This window comes from Lonchura striata, chromosome 2 (assembly GCF_050655825.1).
Source record: "Lonchura striata isolate lonStrDom1 chromosome 2, ASM5065582v1, whole genome shotgun sequence".
NCBI classification, from domain to species: domain Eukaryota; kingdom Metazoa; phylum Chordata; class Aves; order Passeriformes; family Estrildidae; genus Lonchura; species Lonchura striata.
This window is the reverse complement of record NC_140704.1, coordinates 131,699,053-131,715,721: the sequence shown is the minus strand read 5'-3', so window position 1 is coordinate 131,715,721 and position 16,669 is coordinate 131,699,053.

The following is a 16,669-nucleotide window of genomic DNA, read 5'->3' as shown; positions in this document are numbered from 1 at the left end:
TATTAACATCTCTTGATCCTTAAGGAAAACAAGGGGCCATATTTCAGGCTAACAGCACAACATCTGCCAAAAATCTTCATGGAGCAGTTATAAACACAAATGGGTACTTTGTGAGCACACTTCAACCAAATAACTTGAGTGAGCAGGTAGTTTTCCAAATGCCTTCCCAGTTTTAATCCCAAGGCAGAATGCTGTGCACAAAACAAGCAGTCTAATTGCATTACCCTATGGAAATGTGTCCCCAGGGTCCAATGTTCCCTCTTCTTTCTCTAGTACCCCAAAAATTACTCCTGTTAAAACCAGAACTTGTTGCAGAGATAAAAAGAACTTGAGGAGCTGTGTCCTTACATTTTCACCAAATAAGAGGGAAGAAGTTCAAAAGCATGATGCACAGAGGAAGTCAATAGGAACATCATGGAGCTCTGTGGAACATTTCTTCCTGCCCTGCTGTTAAATCAAGTTAAATATTTATTTCATTTCTTTCTCTATAGACAGAAAAGATCTGAATGCCTTCAGTTTTGAACTATTGTTATAAATACCAGCAAAGGGCTAGAAACACAAGGGATCTTAGACAGCTGTCCTCTAGCCCTCCAATGTATGGCCCAGAGAGGGAGCCTGCCTGGCTTACTCAGACTGGCAGTAGAGCAGCATTTCTAAAGAGACAGGCAAAACTGGTAACCCAGAGGAAAGCCAGCTAAGTCATCAATGCAGAAAAGTCCCCAAGAGGTGTCTTAAAATCATCTCCTTTAGCAAATGTTAGCTCAAAATCTCCTCCTATACAGTAAGCACTGAGGTCCTCAGGAAGACAGAGTTGGCCTTTCGGGAAATGGTGTTCTGTCCTGACTGCAGGAGTTACACCGGGTGCTGGTTAATGCTGAACTGGTGCCACAGTGCTTGTGAATCTTGATGAAGTTTATTTCTTTTCTAAACTAATCATGACACAACCCTGTCATTCAACCCTTTGATGGGGATCTGCTTCCCCCGTTGGTGTCTGCAGCTGTCTGAGATGCAGAGATCTGCATTTAGCTTCTGCACCAGGGTTGAATTCTGAGCATGAGAGGGCCCTGTCTATGTATCTATCCCCATGCTTCTTTGTGGCCTGCAAAAAAGGCATCTCCTTCCTGTCATAAAAGCCATTCATTTTTTACAGAAGAGGGGAACAAACCTTTTCTCTGTCTAGTAGTTGAGGAAGTTTATATGAGAAATAAGACACCTGAGAGTTACTATGGGGCATATATAATTTTCAATAAAAGATCACCACAGAAAATATGAGGAGTTAATTTTCATAATTATTCAGGAACTAAAATGAGTTGGCTGCATAAAATATTTCACTTTTAGTATTTACTGCAAATAAACCAATTTTGCCTCAAAGTGCAGCACTTCACACTGACTGCCACAGCTTACCCAGCTTCCTTGGTCCCAACTGGAGCCACAGGAATGGCTCAGCTTTCTTTGCATGACACTGAACTGCATGGCATTGAACTTCCATTGCTTCTGCATAGAGGAACTTGCTCAGAATGGTTTTGCTTCCCATCTGAGCCACCTCACTGACTCTAACAGTCCTGCCAGCTGACATCTCCTGTCCTTGCAAAGAAAAGCAGGTATGCTTCATCAGAAGTGAGACCTAAATTCAGAGTATTTTTGTTCTGAGCAAATAATACAGGAATAGTCATGAGTCTTTTTGACTCTGCAGCCTACAGTCAGTCAAGTAAGTTCATTACTTTAAATACATATAATAATTTCCAGAAGAATGCAGTGAAATTTTCCAGAGGTCTTGAGAATGATTAGGGACTGTACAGTTTTGGAAACAAACCTTGTGCTTTCAAATAAGGTTTCTTATAACCTTCCATATTACAGAGCTGTCTTAGCATATCAAGGGAAAACAAGGGGGACTTTAACAAAAAAGCATTGTCAACTCTTCCAGTTTTCCCACTGCATTTCTTTAATCCATTCAGAAGAGACTGACCTTTTTTCTTTTGTATTGGTCTTCTATTCTTACTGTATTGCACAACTGAAAATCTGACATCCTTGGCGTCTCAGGTGTTCATTTTCACCATACTGCTCCAAGAAAGAAAATTCATGAATGGGGAATTGAAGCACCAGAGATCCAAAGAGCTCCCAGAGCCATTCAGGGAGCACTGAGTCCAGACCTCCTAAGTCTAACAGCAGGACCTCAGCTATTCAATCATCCTTCCTTTCAATTGCACCATTTACCTGTCCAGAGATCATTTTCACATAAGTCTTTTTAATTTAAAAAATACGTATATTTTCAGTGTATGTTCATAACAAGAGAACCAGAATATTTTTACTGAATTATGTTCATTCTCTATCAGTTATTTATGAATACCTGATCTGTCTCTCCTTATTCAATAAAACCAGTATGTATTAGTTTAAATTAATGCAAATAAGGACCATTGATTCCTCTGACCCCTTTAATTCATTAGCCAGGCTGATTAGTTTTTTAGATAAAGCTGAAGGGAAAAAATATACCCAAGGTGAATTTTGAAACAACTGTGTCAAACTGAAACTGAGCCTCGAGTGATCCTTATCTGCAAACTACAGGATATTTGTTCCACTGAACGTCAGAAGGATAAAATCTGTCTAAAGTCTCATGTTAGCAATGGACAGCCACTTAAGAGCCCTGCATCTGAGAACAGGCTTTACTTTATTGACCATAAAAGTAAACAGTGTGTTTTATCATGCTCCTACTTAGGAAGCAAAATACTCTGAGATGGCAAATTTCTAAGTTTTCCATACTGTAAGTATACAATTTTTAATGGGCCTTTGTACTTTAAGTACTTTAAGTACTTTAAGTACTATGTTGAAAGACAGTCCTCAGCACAGACCTTGTAAAACACATCCATTGCACCAGTAAATGTTCTGGCCACCTATTCTGATCTTTGCCTCCAGACTTGGGAGCTGGGAGCTGGACTGAGGCAGGGGTGAACATTCTTGCAAACCAAGTGGAAATTTCCAAAGTGCTCGGTCTGGTTGGGGCCACCCAGTCCCCATACTCACAGCCCCTAAATGCTGGCTGTGATAATGGGGTATTTTAAAGCATTTCTCCTTAGAATAGGTATGTCTCCTTTTAAAGTGTAAAGAACACATAAGAATGGGGCAGCCACAGATAGTACTCCTTCTCTTTGGACAAAGGAACATGCATCACACAATTCAGTGTCAAACAGCTGCAAGGACAGGATGAAAGAGAACCCCAGCCTGGAGTACCCCACCATATGCTGACTCATGGGCAGAAAGGAGAGGGCAAAACTGCTCTTTGCAGTTTTGGAGATGCAGGAAGAGAAAGGGGAGAAGCACAAATCCTGGAGCAAAATAGATTCCTCACCAGGATCCACAACAATTGGAGTGCACTGAAATCTGGAGCAATTGTAGTAATGATTCTCCTCTCCTAAGCACAACATTCCCCTCAGCAAAGAAAGAGGGATTTGAGGGAAACAAATAAAGAAAGGTGACATCTAGGGCTGCACTAGCAGGTGTCACAAGCTTGGGACAAAAGCACCAGGACTTTATATCTGACATTCAGCAGAAGACCTGACAACCTCTGAAGAGAGAATTGAGGCAGTGGACCCATGTGTCCCAGCTTGATGGTTGCCTTATGGTCATCCACTCTACACATCAGTACACATCATGGCTTACATTCCTTAGTTATTTAGCTCTGAATCACCCATGAAAATGGGAAAATATTCCTTGAAAAATTTACCCGTGGTCTTTATATACTTGTTTTCAAGTGTGAGTCATAGAGTCAAATGCCTTCTGGATTTTTAGGTTTGCAGAAGAAATTAAAGACAAGAGATTCCTGTGGATAAAGAGAATCTGTCACATCTATGCCATACCCAGCTGTCAGCGCTCAAGCCTTGGTAACAGGGTTATGAGCAAGTAAAACCAGCATGGAAAGAATTCTGTGTCCTTCATCAGATGCAGGTCACCAGCAAGAAGTTAACTTATACAATAAAAATTTAATTCAAACCTGTATTAAACAAACTGGAATTTTTCATGTCTAACGTAAATAATGTAATGTATCTTAGAAGACTGATTAATCCTTTCTTGCATTTCATATTGCCCAAGTGAACTATAAAATAGTGTCCTGGATGGTTTTAAGAGATACCTTTAGAAAGAAATCTGCACACCTGGGACAAATCTGCACACCATTTTCAATACATATGCATTTCAGGCTTCCCTTAAATTCCTCTGGAGAAAGCAAGATTCTTTTCTTCTGGGTCAGACTCTTGCTCTGCAGGCAACATTTGTACTAATATCTTGTAAAACAAAGTATTTCTAAGCTTTGCCTACATACATATGAAGAAAAGTAGGGTGCATCAATTTTGGAGGCATATTTACCACAGGTTCAAAAATCATCAATACTGACCCTACATGTCTTGAAGCTGTAAATGTCAAAAAAATACAAATCACAGCAACTAACATAAAAGTGATTTCCACTTACCACACTTTTCTGAATACCCTTCATTTATTAGATTATCATCTCTATTCTGCAGGAGCTAGCTTTCCCTCCCAGAACCACTTTTTTTTAAGAACAGGTGGGAACAAGAAATTGCCCAACTCATTTACAAGCAACTTAGTCACTCATCCAACATCAACTGTGGAGTACCATGCAGTGAAAAAAATTTAGGTTTCAATGCATTAACACAAATATATAGCTACAGGACCTATGGTGCTGCTCATCACTTTAGTGGGAAGCACTTAAGTGGCTTTAATGCCCTCTGGCTGGGTGTTCGCCCTTTTCCTAGTCTTCCCTATATGTCCTGTCCTGGTCATTAGAGATACTGAAGGATTTCTCTAATTACTGAGAGTAATTTGCTCACCTGCCCAGCTGCCTTGGTCCACCCAGGTGCCATGGCAGTTATCAAATGGATTTTTCTCAGTATCAAGGGTCACCCCAAGCTGGGGATCATCTGAAGGCCAGTTAATCTGATGTTAGGGCTGCTTTGTGTGGGTGATACAAAGCTGATCTAAGGGAGTGTTTGGACAAGAGTATTTGGGACTCCTTCCAGTGGTGTGAGATTTCTTGGGCATGGTGACCTAGTACTGGTAACGAGGTGCCTTACTGAGCCAAGACTGCAGGAGCTGGTAAAACAATTTTCTGCTAAAGCTTAAAGGACCTCTCTCCTCACCTTCTCCTAAATAAAACCCTGTGGGAAAAAAAAAAAAAGGAAAAGGAGCAACTAATTTTCTTGTTTTCTAACACCACAGAAACTGACACGTTTGAAAGTTTTTATTGTGTTTTTTTCCCCCACAAACTAACAAAATAAAAAAGACTGCAGAATATTTTCAGTTATGCACAAATGTTTGCTTAGAAAAGAAGTCAGGTCCAAAGTAAGATAGGAAAAAAACCAAACAAACAAACCAGAAAAGCTGATAGTGGAGACTGAAACCAAGGTACATCTCCCAGACTAGCGCTCCCTGACAGCTGACAGCATTTGCATGAGCAGTGATTTAAGTCATATTTTTATAAGCAACACATACTTAAAGGCATTAGAAAGATTTCAACATCATGAAGGAGAACTACTAAAACAATTGCACCAAATTCCATTTGCTGGTTCCAGATACTTTTACGTGCCAATATCAAATACTTATCAGTGGTCCCTCTGTAGCTGATTTGCCTGTGCTTTAAAGAAAGTGACTGTATAAAAACAATATATGCTACTAAGAGCAGGAATGAGAAATTTTACCTGGTAAGGACAACACCTTCTAACAAAAATAGAAACCTATATTTAGGTTCTGTTACTTCATGCCTGGTTAATCTGGAGAGCATGTCCGGGAGAGCAACTGGTGTTAACCAGTCTGAGAGCGTGATGCCTGCAGCAACACAAACTTGTTAATCTTAAGTTTAAAATAGATCTTCACAAGCAATTCAAGTTAACTATATCTGATCCAACTAGTTTTATCTTAGACTAGTCACTTCATTTCTTCTCTTTGGGGCTGGGAAAATTTGATACAATGTCTTGATCATTATGTAGCCTGCCCTGAATTGTTGATGCCATATATTTGTGGAATTTCCAAACTTATAGCTTCAGGTCAGTGGAGTTAAATGAAAAATCAGACACCTAAATATGAATACCATTCAGGCACAGTTATGCTTGTTTCAATGGCCCTTGCAGTTGTAATCATAAATCAGCTATGGTCCTGCTAAAAAAATAAATTATTCCACATAGGAAATTCACTGCCTTCCATCTTGAGCTACAGCACACACCATAAAAAATCCTAAAACTGATAAGGATGATAATCTTTACCACTTTCAGGAAAAAATCTTCAGGAAATGATGGCAAGCATCTGCTGCTTCTAATGCTTAATAGTATCTGTGTGTATTTGAGTTTTGGAAAGTCATACAGTGTGTTCACAGGTGCCTAGAGAGAGACTTTGGAGACAGATACAAATCTCTGAACTGTATTGCCTTTATCAGGCAATTTGACTAAACAATATGTATTATTCTCTTGCCAAACTTTCCTCCTCTTAGGAGAAAGAAAGAACAACTTGACAAACTGAGGTGCAGAGCATTACATTTTTACTTGTTTTGTTTCACTTCTTAACAACTCTGGTTCCAAGAACAGAAAATCACATTGGGCATTCACTTAGCTCAGGGCAAAGATCCTGCTTGAACTCGGGCTGCTCCATGGGGGTCACCTTGGTGGGATTTCCTGGGCCATGTCTTCAACATGCAAGTGACAGATACTTTCTGGTTGCCAGCAGTTTAGCAGCACCCTATTGATGCTTGCTTGTGCTTTGCTGCCTTTTAATGATACAGAGAGAGAGGAGATCATGAATTGCAATTACCGGTGCTCTCCCCATGAAGAAGTGACCATGAAGAAAGCTTCCGCCGACTCTGCTGCCTAAAGAATCCAGCCTGCCCACTGTGTCTCCTGTGAAATCAAAGCCTCCTCCCACTTTCTTGAATTGTATCTGCTTTGTACATTAGTTTTAAGAACAAATGACCTTGAAGCTGTATGTGTAGCAAAAGGGAAGAATATGAGTCCTGTGTAAGAAACTAGGTAAGTATTATGGCTTTTATATCAACATGCAAAATATCAACCAGCCAGACATACACATGTGCATTGCGAACTAAAAAAAGTCCTGCCCTGGCATCCAGGGAAGATGCAGCATGCAGTAGTTAAAAATACATATTCAGGTTACTAGAAACATTACGTATAAAGAAGAAAGATTGATCCCACTCTAAGAACTTGGCTTGTCAATGAAAAATGTATGGTGAAAGAGATTGTTCTAAATCTTTAGAAACAGTACTGGAAAGGGTCAGTGAAGTTAGCAAACTTTTCTCAAAGATAAAGGCTCTATGTGCTTTAGAATCTGAAGAGCAGCCATGTGAAACACTCCTAATTCCTCCACTTATCTGTACACTAGAGAATATCACAGAGAAGAGGAAAAGAATCACCGCAAAAGGCATATAGGATATTCATGAAATAAAGGGAACAATAAAGTTTGGCAAATCAGAATGACATAAGAATGGCAAAGTAGAATAAGCCTGCTTATTCCCACAGTGCAAGATTTTGGTCAGACAAGCATATACTCCATTACCTACATGCAGGAATTGAATGCAGCTCACTACCAGAAAAAATATTTACTTTCTGGTGTGTCTGTCCTTTAGTCATCAGAGTGACTTCTAGAAGCTACTGGAGCTGTCTGCATCAGAACAGTTCATCTCCTTAGCTATGGCTGGATAGAATCACGCCCCCCATACAGGTGAAGGGAGAAGAATAATCCTTTCTTGGGTCATCCTTCAGGTCTAACTCAGGCTCTATCATGCTGCAGCAATGCTGGCGTTAAAGCTCACAGGTTCCACTATTTCTCAGTTGGTTTATTCATTTTTTTGTGGCTTTCTGGGATATTTTTCTCTGTCCATTCTGGCCACAAATTCATATATTTTTTTCAGGCTGTTTCACACTCATTTTGAGAGTGCAGCTTTTATCTATCACTCTTGCCTTTTCCATGCTTTTCCATAGCACAGAGGCAAGTATTTCCTTACCTTCCTCCAGGCTGTGGGAAGAGTAGGGATGTGATGAGAAGCAAATGGACAGACATTTCAAAATAGTCATTTTGAAACTGAGTGACTGATACAGCCAGTGAGACTGGCTGTATCAATTGCTGAAAATTTGTGGGAAACCTCTGGCCACTATTCACATTCCCAGCAAGTCTGGGATAGGTTCACTGCAGACAAATTTACATCTGAGAGCCAGCCGAAGCACCTGAATATGTAGGATTCCCATGCTTCATGTGAAGAGCCCTACTACAGCTAATGGTGGAACACAAACTAAACCTATGTAAAAATCCTGCTGGTGGGACTGTGGAAGACACAAGGCTTTCTGGAAGTGTCTCTATGATTCTCACACAAACTGATGTGGGACTAGAAACCTGGAGCTAGGTCAGTCTTGTGCTGCAATTGGTGAGACCAAGACTAAACCACCTAAGCAAGTAAGTTTGTGCCCTGAAAGTAGAGATCATTTAAGTATGAATGGCATATTTTTCCTGTATGATTGAGTGCAAAATGTCATTGTTTTTGCTTGGTTCAGAGCTATTTAAATATAGGATGAACTTTTCCTGATTTGAGTTGCTTCCACTTGGCCAAACTGGCAACGCTGCTGGTGGCCACAACTAGTCCTTAGCTGAGAAGAGAAAGCAAGCTCTTCAAAATCTTTCCCTGAAGGTACTAAATGCTCACATTCACTGATGAGAAATAATGCAGCAGGTTGGTCTGCACAGCCCATACACTTCTGCTGGCTCCCACAGCAGCAGTGCTGCACGCGGGATGGTGGGAATGGCCGTGCAATCCAGGTCGATCTCAATCAAAAAGTAACAAAGAACTTAGTGAGTTTGGAAAGAGGACAGTGAGGCTAAAGTTGTAAACTGATAACAGGCTGGTCACACTGTACTGTTGTGTTGTGAAAGCCTAATGTTTAGCTTCTGTTTGCTTTAACTTGCTAACATTTTCCATTCTCTGGCTGTTGTAAATGTCATTTCTTTCCACAATCATGAGGTGAGGCCCTGATCTTTGCTCAGAAAAGGGTCCAGCTTTTATATCAAACCTTCTAATCATAATTTTACTGCAAACCTTGGACAATTTTGATAAGTGGTTATGTTATGAATTGTTGCAAGGAAAGCTTCTAATCTTGAACTTGAGTGCAGGCATGTAGAATGGATCAAATTATGAAATAAAACAAAATAAATGCTTTTTAATGTATCATTTACAAGGTTCCAAGAAGCCGCTGTTCTTATCAGATGCTGCAATCATTTCCAGGAGCTACTTAGAAGAAGCTGTCAATTCCCTTCAAAAGTAATAAGGCTAAGAGAATTTAAAAAGGGATTCCTTACTAAATTTCTCTTTTTGAAATTTGAACTCATCTACAAAGTAAATTATTTAAATTTCTAAAGATCTTTTTTCTGTTTTTTTAATAGATCAGAGGGATGGAAAACAGTGTTCTGAAGTCTGCTTGCAGAGTGAAATATTCTATATTCTTTAAAAAACTCACATACATATTTTAATCTGTGGATAATAAAGAAGATAAGATGGTGGAAATATGAAATGTATAATAAAAGTTAAACATAGAAGAATGCAAAAATCTATGTAAAAAGAGCTCATATAATTTGGGAGATAAACAGCACATAGAAGAATAACTCTCCCTTTGATATACAGAATAACTAGGCACCGACCTTTAGTGAGAGCTGTTAATAAGAATGGAATTTAAAGATGAATTATAGTTATGGTGTTTGTGTGGAAAAAGTAAGCAAAGTTACATGCCTGCTTCTGTAAACTTCTAGTTGCAGTAATAATTGATCACACATATTTTTGTCCATACCAAGAGCTCACAATGCTTTGCAGCAGCATGAAGTGACTGAAATTTTTATTACAATGGCACTTATATCATTTTTGCTGAGCTAGTTTTGAGTTCAGCACAGTTGGAAGATGAACCTGTTCACCTTATAATATTGTTTGCTTTATTTATTGTTTTTTCCATATTACCCTTTGAGACTCTTACTGTGTAATTTTATGGCTTTGAAGTTGTGTGGGTTGACCTATAACTGTAATAAAAGAATTTGGAATGAGATAACACAAGTTTTTCCATTACTTACAAGAGGCTGAAGCTACTTATTAAACAACTTCATATTCTGTAACTTTGCTAAGATTAGTGCTTTTTCAAGCAGCTGTTATGTTGTGGTAGACCCTTGCAGCACACAGATTGTATGGGATAGGCCTGTGCTGTGAACCCAAACAAGAAAAGACTATGGTTTATGTTTTTAATTCAACCTTTATGAAGAACACTGCATTTCCTGGTTACAAATTAACAATATGCGATCATCCTACATAGCTACTGTGGTACACAGGTTGTTTTTCTCATGATTCATGCTCTTCTTTAAGAGCATTGAGTTCAGCTCAGATGATGCAAAGAAAACAGAGGAATATTTGTCTCTCATTCTGTCCCCAGGGCATTGACCCACCAAACTACTCAACATGGATCCCATCACATCTAATATACCCCTAAGTTCTATGCCTTTGGTCACACAATCAGCTTTTCCTCCAAGTGGAATAGTGCCCTGTGGATGTGCCTGGGCTGCAGGGCAGGTGTGCCCAGAGTGCTCCCCACAGCCCTGCTCCCCCACTCACCAGGACAGCAGGACCTGTGGGTGTACTATTTTTCCTTTCAGCTGTCAGCTCAAGTTTCTTTGCAAAAAAAAAAAGAAGTCAGTGCTCAGGAAGTGAGGACTCTGGGAATGGGGACCACTGACACACACCCAGCTCTCCTCCCACTGCAGAGCTAATGCTGCCCTGTAAGCTAGACAGTCTGAGTTCTCCAGGATGCAAAAGTCCTAAATACTCTGTAGGAGCTCTAAAATCCTCCAAAGAGGCAGGCAAACCTTCTAAATGAGGATGCTAAATTTCCAGCTGTCTTCCAGTAAAATGTCTCACAAGGCAGATCTCTGAAAGCTTTAGTAACTACCACCACTATTAGTAGCACTAACATCCCAAATAAGTACTTGCTAGACAATTAAACTCTGCTGAATTTGCTTGGAATTGCATGCAAAAATTCATTATCCAAACACTGGAACAGAAGAAAAGTCCAAACAAAAAGAAAATAAAAATCCAGTCTGTCATATAGTAACAGAAGCCACTAAAAATCCCACAGAAACTCACTTAAAATCAAGGTGAACACTGATGTTAGTGAACACTGGATTAGGCTCTCACAGATAGCACTGGGTCCAGTGACCTGCAGCCCATCCCAAGTCAGCCTGTGCCATGGAGAACACTCAAGGCAACAGCTGAAGGTCTCCTTGTGGCAGGAGTAGCTTTGGCCATAGCAGCAACTGCACAACACCTCACACACCACCAGCGTAAAGGTATTACGGGATTGTGGTAGGTGGGCAAGAGGAGCTGCTTTTCCTGGCAGGAGTTAGGTCATCTCCAAGCTGCTTTCTACTGGTATGAGTTAGGTCATCCCTAAGGCTCTTTTAAATCTCATAGTTAGACAGATACTTAGCAGTAAAATACAAAGTCCAGCATTATCTTGGGAAAACTGAGGCTAAATGCAAGAATGCTGCATGATTTCACTTGTTTTCTGTTTGGCTGTAGTTGGTCTATAATACTGAACTGATCATCAAACAGATCCCATCCACATCAGGGCTATTTCTGGTGGTACTGACAACCCAGTAAAACCTTGCCTGCATGAAAATGGTGCTGTGTTCCTTCAATCAAAAAGGCTGTTTCCCCATGTCTGGAGCCACAGGCAATCATAGTCCCTGCTCTTGGGAATAGCTGGGTTTGAGTCAGGTCAGTGCCACCTATGAGGTCTGTGCTGGGCATCCACTTAGTTTTTGAAGGAAGGGAGCTGCAAAGTACAGAATGAAATGTTCTGATGTCTCTGAGGATCTTACAGGGTGGGGAGATGTGGCAAAGCATGGTTGCATAGACTATTTGCCTTCTAATGCTAACAAAACTGTTGTTATGAATGTATAAAGATGTTCTCAAAACTGTTGTTGAGAATTGCCTTGTCATTATGCTGCTTCTTGGAAAGCCACAGATGAGACTGTAAAGACATAAAGTAGATTAGAAAGGGATGAATTAGGCCCTAGCTTCACCTGTCAGAAGGTTAAGTCTTGGATTATGCTGCAATCTGAATTCACAAATGACTCATCAATTTGCACTTTATATTAAAATATATTTTAAATCCTCAAAATTATTTTGGACAATTCTGTCTTATGCATGAGAAATATATTTCTGTCTCTATATAATACTGTCTGCAAAAACCAGCAAAGGCTTGTGTACTATTTACATAATATATTTCCTGTGCCAATAGTGGTTTACCATAATGACTGTATAATCCAAGGGCAGCTTAACACAGAGAGTGCATTTCAATGCTGTGGGTTTCTTTGCATTTTTAAAGAATAAAAATACTGATTGAAATGAAGATAAAGAAAAAGTAAGCAATAAACTATTCTGTAGTATTAGCCAAATATTCTGAAAAGACACATTTCCCCAGCCACAGGCAGCCATACTTGGTGGTAGTTGCACACATTCATTGCATGCATTCTAGAGCCAAACAAATTCTACCACAGTCCAAACCAGGCACCAACAGTGTTCCAGCTTCTCTGCGTGGTTTATGTGTCAGGGGTAAACCTGGGGATCTTATTTGAGTACGTGGATCAAAGATTTAAAAGAAAAAATCTTCCAAGGTTTGGGTTCCAAGGATCACTTTATAAAGCTTATTTATCATCTGGTTTGTACATCTGTCACCACTAAGCAGTATTTATTATGCCATGCTATACTCTGTATAGGTACAAGTGTTTTCCCTTTTTAAGAATTAACATCATCTTCATACTTTTTCTTGTATGAAAGACTTCCAGTTATGATCTTTTTCAGATATGTATTTTAATGTAAGAGTGTAGAAAAGCAAGAGAGACCTTCTCTGTATCATGAAAATGTTATAATTAAAATCTCTGATATCACTTGCTTCAAAATGCTTCTTACTGTTATGGTTCCATATGGAAAAAACTGGCAACTTCAGCCAAAGACCAGGATTTCCTTCCACATCTTTCAGGAATGACTGTGCTGCTAATAGTCACTAAGGATCTAATAGGAAAGAAGAAATTCATAAGGCAAATCCAGCAACTCAGGGTCACACAAGAATGGGGCCTTTCAAAAGAGAGGTGTCTAAACAGTCCTTGCTTTTGATATAACTTCTGATGAAGGACTGAGAATAGCTAAGTAAACAACTTCTGTAGTCCTTGTGGAGCTTTTGTGTCATCCATGTCAGACTTTCATTTAGGAGTTCTCACATTTGCATCTCTTTTGATCTCTGCTCAACAAAATCAAGTTTGTGATGCTTCACATGATGCTTAAATTTTTGCATTTTCTGGCTGAGAATTACTTGTCCTGTTATTTATTTGGGGGATATTTTATGTTATAACTGCCATGTTGGATTTCTACTCATCTTCAGAAACCCTTGAGCTGTTATCATTTAATTCTTTCCTGAGAGTGAAGTCTGGTAGGCAGAGTTAAGAAGTCTCAGAAAAGCCACATATAAAATAAGGTATTAATGAAAAACATTTGAACAACAAAGAAAATCACCATCACTTAGATACTGGGTCAAATTCCCAGCTGGGTTCAGTGTAGTTCTGATTTCTGTTGGATATGGATCTGGCTCATGTAACTCATGTCAAAATGAACGACAAGCTTGGGCTTCTCAGTAAAGTAATTCATTAATCAATGTATGCTTATCACCATAAATATAATTTCTGAAAATGAGGAGAATTTTGTCCTTGCATAAAGCCCTCTAGAATCACTGGGAAAATTTGCATGGACTTCATTGGGTTATGGATCACATCCTGTATACATCTACATTTTTAAATCTTTTCCAGTGCTTTCTCTTTCAATGGAAATGAATAGCTTCTTGAATTGAAATCACCAGTTTCCAATTTAGTTTTGCATAAGCAGAGTCCAGCGGGATTAAATATGAATGTTGGCTTGGTTATTCATTAATCATAAAAATATGGTGTACAGTTAGTTATGTAAGTGATTATTTTGGCATGGAAATGTCTGCTACTTTTGTGCCTGTGCAGAAGGATCGTGTCAACTGCAGCAGAGAACTTAAAAATCCATTCACCTTGATATACTGTTTTATGAAGAACACACAAAGATGTATAAATGCTCTGGAGCCAATACTGATTTTGTAGATGTTAGCATAATGAGAGGTCAACGTGTCCAAGCATTTGCATTCAATTGTATGGTTATGGGGAGAAGCAGCACAAGTTCATGTGAGACTTCTTTTAAATCCTCTTGGCCACAGATGATCTATGTGAAATATTTCTTCCTGAGAACATTTAAAAATATAAACATTGCAGCTCCTGTTCATTTAAAAGTCTGAACAGTCAGATTAACAAGGTTGAGCTGGCCCCAGACAATGCTAAATTCTTCTCTCACATTCAGCTACAGTCTTTTGGGTCAAGGAAAAGGGATAAGAAGAAGATGTGATGTGCCATTGGAAAATAGTAAGCAGCAAGGAGTAAATCAACATCAGATGCAAGTCAGAGGTTTGTTGAAACAGGTTCAGTACTTGGTTTATTTTCCTGCAGGCTTGCTGGAAGCTGAAATTCTGCACTGGACAGGGTAATTCAATACGCTTGGCGTATAAGAAGTTGCCTCACTAGCACAGACATCTTCTATCTAAAAATGAAGGAAATGCTAGTTCCACCTTTGTCTCCTTCCAGTGTCCTTGCGTCACTGGCACCCCCTTGTCTTTTCCAAGTACAAAGAATAATCCCAGGCTTGATTCACTGTGCTTCCATTTGTTGAGGCCAGAGCTCTGCCATGTCTTTGCTCCTTGTAAAAATAAGCCTCATGAATTGTCTCTTTTCCAGTCCTTATTGCTACTTTATGGAAGGAAATGTGTTATGTTCAGATTTTTATTTTTAAGAAAAGATGTAGGCAGATTACAAAAGTTTCATTATATTGGTCCCACTGAAGTCTCCTCTTCTGAGAAAGCCATGCCTGAAAAGTAGTTCCTAGATGGGAAACTGGTCCAGTCGTGATTTTTCATTTCTTTTTTACGTGGCGAAACGCAGAGCCTGATTGTATGAAAATATTAAAATTTCTTCAGCCCTTTTGTAAGTATAATGGGTATTTGTGATGGTAAAGCTAGACTAAACATTTTTCACTAATACAAATATTTTGAGCTGAAGAGATTAATAAATTAATCTCTAATAATTAATTAAATCAATTTCTTGTGTCTTTTCTCTTACATGCTGCTTTGTTCAGTAGCTAAAAAACCACAGACCAGACTGGTGCATCTCTTGTACAACTCACAGCCAAACAGCAGCTTCAGAAGGAGAGAGGGCTGCACATAACAGGTGGGGAAACAGGAGAATGGAAAGATGGAAGGAATCAAGTATAAGGTCTCATGATTACTTAATCACTATGTCCACATCTTGTTCCATAATGCATACAAGATTTCAGCCACCCAATCTACTGAAATCCCTCTCACAACATGTCAGCCTTTAACTAAGCATCCCCCTCTCATCCTGATGGGTTATCCATTCCCATTGGCATTTTTCTGTCTTCTGCATTATCCTATTATTTCTTTATGTTCATGCTATTTGTGAGTCTTAACATACTATTGCCCTACTGTTAGTCATGCTGATCTCTTAACACATGGAGATTTCTGGGTTTCCCAGCTGTTTGCATCTCCCATCCTCACTCTACTACCTACTGCATTTTTCAGTGTCCTGTCAGCCAGGCATCTTGACTAACAAACCATTGGAACTCAGTGTAGTATCCGAAGGATACTGCTGGAAGGAGAAAGGCAGTTTCAGTACTTCAGGGTATCTAGGCAGCCCTAATGACTAAAATTAATCATCCCAAAAGGGACTTAGCATTATCAGCACAGCACCATGTTTCCCCACTGCAAGAGTAAGATTTTTGTAGGCTGCTCTGTTCCCTTCCTCCAACTCACTGCTTATAAGAGAGCAAGCCTCCAAAACCGGTCTACCAAAAAAAAAGCTCTTCCTCAGTCAGAGCAGACTGTACTAGTGTCCCTCATGCCTCTGCACAGTTTCTACGCTGTCTCAATAGGGATATCTCAAGATCCCATTATATCTCAGAAGGAATATCAGGTAAAGGGTTGCAGCTCTTCAGAGATCATCTCTGTGCAAAGCTGTCTGCACGTCTGGATTGGAGATGGAGCAGTGAAAAACGGGTTCCTTGCAGCCCACATGGTGCCCCAATTGGTTGTTTTTTATTTTGCTTTGTTTTGTTTTTCTTGTACCCGGACATCCTGAGATGCTGCAAGCCATACTCTAAAATTCAAGACCCTCTTCCACATGGAAACCCCACGTCTAAACTGGGAGTCTGTGCCCACCCTCTGTGCCCACGTCTCATGGGCATGCTCTCCACAGCAAGGGACGCGCAGGAGCTCCTGAGTGGGTCGCTCAGCGCCGCTCTCCCTGCTCACCCCTCCCACGTCGGGGGGTGCCGGTTCCCAGGGCCCCGCCGCCGGGCTGGCCGCGGTGCCGCCGTCGGGAGACCCCGGCGCCCCCGCGCAGGGCGGGGAGGGCGCGCCGGGGCCCGGGAGAGGGAGGGCAGCGCCGGGGCCCGGGAGAGGGAGGGCAGCGCCGGGGGGAGTGGCCCGGCCGGGGCGGC